The 10,000-nt window shown below is 42.4% G+C and overlaps 4 non-coding genes across 4 annotated transcripts; all 4 read left to right on the top strand.

Annotated features, from left to right (window-relative positions):
* The first annotated feature begins 1,991 nt into the window (after positions 1-1,991).
* On the top strand, positions 1,992-3,894 carry LOC125076406. The gene has a single exon (XR_007120371.1). It is a non-coding gene; the product is annotated as a small subunit ribosomal RNA (ribosomal RNA).
* A 460-nt stretch (positions 3,895-4,354) lies between these two features.
* LOC125076402 lies at positions 4,355-4,511 on the top strand. The gene has a single exon (XR_007120367.1). It is a non-coding gene; the product is annotated as a 5.8S ribosomal RNA (ribosomal RNA).
* Positions 4,512-7,238: 2,727 nt separating this feature from the next.
* On the top strand, positions 7,239-9,138 carry LOC125076407. The gene has a single exon (XR_007120372.1). It is a non-coding gene; the product is annotated as a small subunit ribosomal RNA (ribosomal RNA).
* Positions 9,139-9,596: 458 nt separating this feature from the next.
* Positions 9,597-9,753, top strand: LOC125076404. Its single transcript, XR_007120369.1, has one exon. It is a non-coding gene; the product is annotated as a 5.8S ribosomal RNA (ribosomal RNA).
* The last annotated feature ends 247 nt before the right edge of the window (positions 9,754-10,000 follow it).

Here is a 10,000-nt window from a genome sequence, read left to right as displayed (position 1 = left end):
AGAGTCCCGTTCGTTGCGATTAGTTCGTGTATCGATGGTGTCTGTGCGTGCTGTGTCTCTCGCGTGTTCGTAATTCGCGTCATTTTCATTATTATATTATTACGTAAGTCTTCTTATACGTTTAATATCAATAATTAACATATATAATTTTCGATACATTAACATTAACATTAACATTAACATTAACATTATATGAGCTCTATCTCGACTCTCCTTTCGATACACGAACGTTCGACGTTTTCATCGAGCACTTCGTTCGAGAAAACGTTCGTAGAGTAGGAGTAGAGCTCGTTGCGTTCGTTAGATTATTTTTTAATTTTTTTATAGAGATTCAATACATTTATGTCAGGATATTTTTTTAAAGATAATTTCTATTTATTTATTACTTCATTATACATATTTTAAGGTATCAAGACTGATATGAAACTTAAAAATTATATTATTAACATTATTTACGCATTCGTAAATCGCGTCATGTTCTTTATTATTATTATTATTATTATATTTATTCGTCATCGTCATAATTATTATTTTAATTATAAAATATAATAATTTTAATTATAAATTTTTTTTTTTCGATAAACGAATACCGGTGAAATTTAAATAAACGAAGATACAACTTTCTTTGTTGTTGTTGTTGTTGTTTTTTTTTTTTTTCTTTTTTTTTTTATTGTTGTTGTTGTTGTTGTTTTTGTTGTCGTTGTTGTTGCATTGACGTTGCATAATATCATATAATCATATACTATCTATAAAAATATAGAACAAAATAATCGAAGTTTTGGAGATTTTGGAGGGTTTGGGGTGTCAGTTGGGGGGGAGGGGGTTGGGGAGGGGGGGGGGGGGTGCGTGTTCTGGGGTTCGTCGTCTTATGATATCAGATCGAATATGAGAAACATAATAAAATAATAATAATAATAAAAAAAAAAATACATTCCGTTCGAACGAGCCGAATGTCATACTCATCGTCAGGCATATATATATGGAGTAGTGACGGTTCGAACGTCGAACATTCAAAAATTGATGTTAGACGCGAAGTGACCGGATCAGTACTCTTGTATAACGAAAAAAATGTTATTATCGTTTTCATTTGTCGTCTTTGTTGCGTGTCTTCTGGCGTGTCTCTCGATTCGTCGTATCGCGTTATATTATACTTTACGTAGTGTAACAACCAAGTATGTACGTACGATTCGTCTCGACCGCTGGGGATATTCACTGACACACGTGAAAATGATAAAAAGATTCTTTTTCGTTCTGTAAAACTGTGCCGACCGACGGACGCACGTAGATCTCTCTGCCTCATGCGCTCTTCCTCTTATCGTCGTCGTCGTCGCTCTCGCTACAATCTATCCTCATGGAATAAATGTTGATTCATTGTAGTCGATCTGCGACGTCGCGACGATATGAGAAAACGTTAGAGACGGAGTTCTTAAAAGATTCAGTGTATTCGTATAGTGTGTATAATTTTTATATTATATATGAACGGTCGTTTCTAAAATTCTTTTTGTTAATTTTTACATTTATCATGTACAAAAAATACACAACCCGAGTATCGGTACGATCACTCAAACACCGGGCGTCGATCCCAATGTTTTACGATAATAATCGTTGAACAATACATACGTACACGTCGTGTGCGAAGTGTTATTTTGAAAAAAAAACTCGATCTCGTTTAGAACGTTCGAATTCGTGACCGTTATGTGTCATTATGTGAAGACGCCTCCGCCGCCGCCGCCGCCGCCGCCGCTGTCGTCGCGTTATATATTATAGCGCACGCACGCGCGCGCGCGTGCTTAAAGCGCGTTTGTGTCTCATATAAATTTTTATAAGAGTCAACCGTTAAAATCTATCGCGTCTAACGCGATCGACGATACGGTGAGACGCTCGTTTCATACTGTGCGTATATTGTACATGCATGCATAAGTTTGTGTGTATTTTATATGCGAATATGAAACGAGAAGAGTAATTGACGACTTCAACAAGTCTCGGTTAGCTCCCTGGTTGATCCTGCCAGTAGTTATATGCTTGTCTCAAAGATTAAGCCATGCATGTCTCAGTGCAAGCCGTATTAAGGCGATACCGCGAATGGCTCAATATATCAGTTTTGGTTCCTTAGATCTTACTCAGTTACTTGGATAACTGTGGTAATTCTAGAGCTAATACATGCAATCAGAACTCTGACCAGTGATGGGATGAGTGCTTTTATTAGATCAAAACCAATCGACGGAGGGCGTCTCGTCCGAAGTCGTTAATTTTGATGAATCTGGATAACTTTTGCCGATCGCATGGTCCAGTACCGGCGACGCATCTTTCAAATGTCTGCCTTATCAACTTTCGATGGTAGTTTCTGCGACTACCATGGTTGTCACGGGTAACGGGGAATCAGGGTTCGATTCCGGAGAGGGAGCCTGAGAAACGGCTACCACATCCAAGGAAGGCAGCAGGCGCGCAAATTACCCACTCCCGGCACGGGGAGGTAGTGACGAAAAATAACGATACGGGACTCTTTCGAGGCCTCGTAATCGGAATGAGTACACTTTAAATATTTTAACGAGGAACAATTGGAGGGCAAGTCTGGTGCCAGCAGCCGCGGTAATTCCAGCTCCAATAGCGTATACTAAAATTGTTGCGGTTAAAAAGCTCGTAGTTGCATTTGTGCGCCGCGCTGTCGGTGCACCGCATCCGCGGTGATACTGACACGTCTGCGGAGCATATCGTCGGTGAGCCGGCGGTAAAACGCCGGTTCAATATCAAAATCCTATCGCGGTGCTCTTCAGTGAGTGTCGAGATGGGCCGACAATTTTACTTTGAACAAATTAGAGTGCTCAAAGCGGGCTCAAAATGCCGCTTGAATATTTCGTGCATGGAATAATAGAATATGATCTCGGTTCTATTTTGTTGGTTTTCAGAACTCCGAGGTAATGATTAATAGGGATAACTGGGGGCATTCGTATTGCGACGTTAGAGGTGAAATTCTTGGATCGTCGCAAGACGAACATCAGCGAAAGCATTTGCCAAAGGTGTTTTCATCAATCAAGAACGAAAGTTAGAGGTTCGAAGGCGATTAGATACCGCCCTAGTTCTAACCGTAAATATGTCATCTAGCGATCCGCCGACGTTACTACAATGGCTCGGCGGGCAGCTTCCGGGAAACCAAAGATTTTGGACTCCGGGGGGAGTATGGTTGCAAAGCTGAAACTTAAAGGAATTGACGGAAGGGCACCACCAGGAGTGGAGCCTGCGGCTTAATTTGACTCAACACGGGAAATCTCACCAGGCCCGGACACCGGAAGGATTGACAGATTAATAGCTCTTTCTTGATTCGGTGGGTGGTGGTGCATGGCCGTTCTTAGTTGGTGGAGCGATTTGTCTGGTTAATTCCGGTAACGAACGAGACTCTAGCCTGCTAAATAGGCGTCGTCATTTAGGTGTGCTCGATTTCGGTCGAGCAACTCACTGGCGGCGTATTAAAATTCTTCTTAGAGGGACCGGCGGCTTCGAGCCGCACGAGATTGAGCAATAACAGGTCTGTGATGCCCTTAGATGTCCTGGGCCGCACGCGCGCTACACTGAAGGAATCAGCATGTTCTCCCTGGCCTAGAGGCCCGGGCAACCCGTTGAAACTCCTTCGTGCTGGGGATTGGGGTTTGCAATTATCCCCCATAAACGAGGAATTCCTAGTAAGCGCGAGTCATAAGCTCGCGTTGATTACGTCCCTGCCCTTTGTACACACCGCCCGTCGCTACTACCGATTGAATGATTTAGTGAGGTCTTCGGACCGACACGCGGTGGCTTCACGGCCGTCGGCGTTGCTGGGAAGTTGACCAAACTTGATCATTTAGAGGAAGTAAAAGTCGTAACAAGGTTTCCGTAGGGGAACCTGCGGAAGGATCATTAACGTAAATTATCAATCTCGAAAGAGTGCGATAATGAACGATAATAAAATTCTAAAACACAAATATCGACGTTCGGAATGTGTCGTTTCGATGCGAGGACGCGATTCTCACTCTCTCTCTCTCACACAGCAGTGTGTCCGAGTCAGAGTCCAGAGTCGTGTAACGCGTCCTATTCTGATATTTTTCGATGTCGATTTCGAGGAAAGTACGATGTGTTAACGCACATCGTCATCTTCAAATAAAATGTATATTTCTTTTTTTTTTTTTTTGTACTTTTTTTTTTTTTTAACTTTTTTTTTTTTTTTTTTTTTAATTTTTTGAATTTTTCTCTGTATACTAAAAATAAGAGAAAAAAACAAAAAAAAAAATAAAAATAAAAAAAAAATAAACTCATATCACTGGCGTATAGAATCGTTCGAGTGATCGTAGAAATTATAAAAATAAAACAAATTAAAAACCATTACCCTGGACGGTGGATCACTTGGCTCGCGGGTCGATGAAGAACGCAGTTAACTGCGCGTCATAGTGTGAACTGCAGGACACATTTGAACATCGACATTTCGAACGCACATTGCGGTCCGTGGAGAAACATCCAGGACCACTCCTGTCTGAGGGCCGGCTGTATAAAAATATAAACCACACTGTTCAATGTTTAATGTCGTAATGTCTATTATTTCGTAACCGACTCAATAGACTGACTGACGTTTCTCGAACATATGACGGTATCCGCGTTCGATGTGTTATATTACGTGTTTAAATATACTTAATATAAATCTCGTTCTCGGTCCGTTCAAATATAACAAATACGATGTGTATGTATGTTTACGTTTACATGCGTGTGTGTGTATATATTATTTATATTTTTATATACGCGTTCGTGTGTACGTTTACGTCACGGAGTTTCGTTATGCGACGTCAGAGAGACTGAGAGCGTCGCTCGTCGCCAGACGAGGAGCGCCCATCTCCGACCTTTCGATCGTTTCATTGAGTTGTTCTCGATCAAAGAGGGTAATCGGAGTTTAGGTGATCTCTTCGTCTCGTGATTATCGAGTACGTGCGTTTCTTTTGTTCATACTCTAATGTCAAAATTTCGAATACAAAAGCTCCGCGATCGTTACGACGTATACGAGACGAACGTGTTTATATGATGTGTAAATAAAGCGCGCTCGCATCGTTGAACGTGATGACATCGAAACATTCGTATATATATATATTGTATATATATCGAGTAGGCGGACTCGACGTCCGAAGAGCGCGTCGACGCCGACGTCGGAACGATCGGAATGAAAATTCTCTCTCGTCTCGACGAAAGCGGCGCCGTCGCGTTGACGGATATCGCGTCTGCCTCGTTTTTTTTATCGTTGGCCTCAGATCAGGGAGGATCACCCGCCGAATTTAAGCATATTAGTAAGCGGAGGAAAAGAAACTAACCAGGGTTTCCTTAGTAGCGGCGAGCGAACAGGAAATAGCCCAGCACTGAATCCCGCGGTTGTAACGATCGCGGGAGATGTGGTGTTCGGGAGGTATCGCTTTCTCGTCGTCGCCACTCCTGTCCAAGTTCGTCTTGAACGGGGCCGTTTTCCCGTAGAGGGTGCCAGGCCCGTAGCGACGGAGCGAGACGGCGAGAGGTACGCTCCTCAGAGTCGGGTTGCTTGAGAGTGCAGCCCTAAGTGGGTGGTAAACTCCATCTAAGGCTAAATATTACCGCGAGACCGATAGCGAACAAGTACCGTGAGGGAAAGTTGAAAAGAACTTTGAAGAGAGAGTTCAAGAGTACGTGAAACCGTTCAGGGGTAAACCTGCGAAACTCGAATGAACGAACGGAGAGATTCTTATTATTATTATTATTATATTTATTCGTCATCGTCATAATTATTATTTTAATTATAAAATATAATAATTTTAATTATAAATTTTTTTTTTTCGATAAACGAATACCGGTGAAATTTAAATAAACGAAGATACAACTTTCTTTGTTGTTGTTGTTGTTGTTTTTTTTTTTTTTCTTTTTTTTTTTATTGTTGTTGTTGTTGTTGTTGTTGTTGTTGTTGTCGTTGTTGTTGCATTGACGTTGCATAATATCATATAATCATATACTATCTATAAAAATATAGAACAAAATAATCGAAGTTTTGGAGATTTTGGAGGGTTTGGGGTGTCAGTTGGGGGGGAGGGGGTTGGGGAGGGGGGGGGGGGGTGCGTGTTCTGGGGTTCGTCGTCTTATGATATCAGATCGAATATGAGAAACATAATAAAATAATAATAATAATAAAAAAAAAAATACATTCCGTTCGAACGAGCCGAATGTCATACTCATCGTCAGGCATATATATATGGAGTAGTGACGGTTCGAACGTCGAACATTCAAAAATTGATGTTAGACGCGAAGTGACCGGATCAGTACTCTTGTATAACGAAAAAAATGTTATTATCGTTTTCATTTGTCGTCTTTGTTGCGTGTCTTCTGGCGTGTCTCTCGATTCGTCGTATCGCGTTATATTATACTTTACGTAGTGTAACAACCAAGTATGTACGTACGATTCGTCTCGACCGCTGGGGATATTCACTGACACACGTGAAAATGATAAAAAGATTCTTTTTCGTTCTGTAAAACTGTGCCGACCGACGGACGCACGTAGATCTCTCTGCCTCATGCGCTCTTCCTCTTATCGTCGTCGTCGTCGCTCTCGCTACAATCTATCCTCATGGAATAAATGTTGATTCATTGTAGTCGATCTGCGACGTCGCGACGATATGAGAAAACGTTAGAGACGGAGTTCTTAAAAGATTCAGTGTATTCGTATAGTGTGTATAATTTTTATATTATATATGAACGGTCGTTTCTAAATTCTTTTTGTTAATTTTTACATTTATCATGTACAAAAAATACACAACCCGAGTATCGGTACGATCACTCAAACACCGGGCGTCGATCCCAATGTTTTACGATAATAATCGTTGAACAATACATACGTACACGTCGTGTGCGAAGTGTTATTTTGAAAAAAAAACTCGATCTCGTTTAGAACGTTCGAATTCGTGACCGTTATGTGTCATTATGTGAAGACGCCTCCGCCGCCGCCGCCGCCGCCGCCGCTGTCGTCGCGTTATATATTATAGCGCACGCACGCGCGCGCGCGTGGCTTAAAGCGCGTTTGTGTCTCATATAAATTTTTATAAGAGTCAACCGTTAAAATCTATCGCGTCTAACGCGATCGACGATACGGTGAGACGCTCGTTTCATACTGTGCGTATATTGTACATGCATGCATAAGTTTGTGTGTATTTTATATGCGAATATGAAACGAGAAGAGTAATTGACGACTTCAACAAGTCTCGGTTAGCTCCCTGGTTGATCCTGCCAGTAGTTATATGCTTGTCTCAAAGATTAAGCCATGCATGTCTCAGTGCAAGCCGTATTAAGGCGATACCGCGAATGGCTCAATATATCAGTTTTGGTTCCTTAGATCTTACTCAGTTACTTGGATAACTGTGGTAATTCTAGAGCTAATACATGCAATCAGAACTCTGACCAGTGATGGGATGAGTGCTTTTATTAGATCAAAACCAATCGACGGAGGGCGTCTCGTCCGAAGTCGTTAATTTTGATGAATCTGGATAACTTTTGCCGATCGCATGGTCCAGTACCGGCGACGCATCTTTCAATGTCTGCCTTATCAACTTTCGATGGTAGTTTCTGCGACTACCATGGTTGTCACGGGTAACGGGGAATCAGGGTTCGATTCCGGAGAGGGAGCCTGAGAAACGGCTACCACATCCAAGGAAGGCAGCAGGCGCGCAAATTACCCACTCCCGGCACGGGGAGGTAGTGACGAAAAATAACGATACGGGACTCTTTCGAGGCCTCGTAATCGGAATGAGTACACTTTAAATATTTTAACGAGGAACAATTGGAGGGCAAGTCTGGTGCCAGCAGCCGCGGTAATTCCAGCTCCAATAGCGTATACTAAAATTGTTGCGGTTAAAAAGCTCGTAGTTGCATTTGTGCGCCGCGCTGTCGGTGCACCGCATCCGCGGTGATACTGACACGTCTGCGGAGCATATCGTCGGTGAGCCGGCGGTAAAACGCCGGTTCAATATCAAAATCCTATCGCGGTGCTCTTCAGTGAGTGTCGAGATGGGCCGACAATTTTACTTTGAACAAATTAGAGTGCTCAAAGCGGGCTCAAAATGCCGCTTGAATATTTCGTGCATGGAATAATAGAATATGATCTCGGTTCTATTTTGTTGGTTTTCAGAACTCCGAGGTAATGATTAATAGGGATAACTGGGGGCATTCGTATTGCGACGTTAGAGGTGAAATTCTTGGATCGTCGCAAGACGAACATCAGCGAAAGCATTTGCCAAAGGTGTTTTCATCAATCAAGAACGAAAGTTAGAGGTTCGAAGGCGATTAGATACCGCCCTAGTTCTAACCGTAAATATGTCATCTAGCGATCCGCCGACGTTACTACAATGGCTCGGCGGGCAGCTTCCGGGAAACCAAAGATTTTGGACTCCGGGGGGGTATGGTTGCAAAGCTGAAACTTAAAGGAATTGACGGAAGGGCACCACCAGGAGTGGAGCCTGCGGCTTAATTTGACTCAACACGGGAAATCTCACCAGGCCCGGACACCGGAAGGATTGACAGATTAATAGCTCTTTCTTGATTCGGTGGGTGGTGGTGCATGGCCGTTCTTAGTTGGTGGAGCGATTTGTCTGGTTAATTCCGGTAACGAACGAGACTCTAGCCTGCTAAATAGGCGTCGTCATTTAGGTGTGCTCGATTTCGGTCGAGCAACTCACTGGCGGCGTATTAAAATTCTTCTTAGAGGGACCGGCGGCTTCGAGCCGCACGAGATTGAGCAATAACAGGTCTGTGATGCCCTTAGATGTCCTGGGCCGCACGCGCGCTACACTGAAGGAATCAGCATGTTCTCCCTGGCCTAGAGGCCCGGGCAACCCGTTGAAACTCCTTCGTGCTGGGGATTGGGGTTTGCAATTATCCCCCATAAACGAGGAATTCCTAGTAAGCGCGAGTCATAAGCTCGCGTTGATTACGTCCCTGCCCTTTGTACACACCGCCCGTCGCTACTACCGATTGAATGATTAGTGAGGTCTTCGGACCGACACGCGGTGGCTTCACGGCCGTCGGCGTTGCTGGGAAGTTGACCAAACTTGATCATTTAGAGGAAGTAAAAGTCGTAACAAGGTTTCCGTAGGGGAACCTGCGGAAGGATCATTAACGTAAATTATCAATCTCGAAAGAGTGCGATAATGAACGATAATAAAATTCTAAAACACAAATATCGACGTTCGGAATGTGTCGTTTCGATGCGAGGACGCGATTCTCACTCTCTCTCTCTCACACAGCAGTGTGTCCGAGTCAGAGTCCAGAGTCGTGTAACGCGTCCTATTCTGATATTTTTCGATGTCGATTTCGAGGAAAGTACGATGTGTTAACGCACATCGTCATCTTCAAATAAAATGTATATTTCTTTTTTTTTTTTTTTTACTTTTTTTTTTTTTTAACTTTTTTTTTTTTTTTTTTTTAATTTTTTGAATTTTTCTCTGTATACTAAAAATAAGAGAAAAAAACAAAAAAAAAAATAAAAATAAAAAAAAAATAAACTCATATCACTGGCGTATAGAATCGTTCGAGTGATCGTAGAAATTATAAAAATAAAACAAATTAAAAACCATTACCCTGGACGGTGGATCACTTGGCTCGCGGGTCGATGAAGAACGCAGTTAACTGCGCGTCATAGTGTGAACTGCAGGACACATTTGAACATCGACATTTCGAACGCACATTGCGGTCCGGGGAGAAACATCCAGGACCACTCCTGTCGGAGGGCGGCTGTATAAAAATATAAACCACACTGTTCAATGTTTAATGTCGTAATGTCTATTATTTCGTAACCGACTCAATAGACTGACTGACGTTTCTCGAACATATGACGGTATCCGCGTTCGATGTGTTATATTACGTGTTTAAATATACTTAATATAAATCTCGTTCTCGGTCCGTTCAAATATAACAAATACGATGTGTATGTATGTTTACGTTTACATGCGTGTGTGTGTATATATTATTTATATTTTTA

This window comes from Vanessa atalanta, unplaced genomic scaffold, assembly GCF_905147765.1.
Source record: "Vanessa atalanta unplaced genomic scaffold, ilVanAtal1.2, whole genome shotgun sequence".
Taxonomy (NCBI): domain Eukaryota; kingdom Metazoa; phylum Arthropoda; class Insecta; order Lepidoptera; family Nymphalidae; genus Vanessa; species Vanessa atalanta.
The sequence above is the reverse complement of the archived record's forward strand: the minus strand, read 5'-3'. Positions and strand labels throughout refer to the sequence as shown.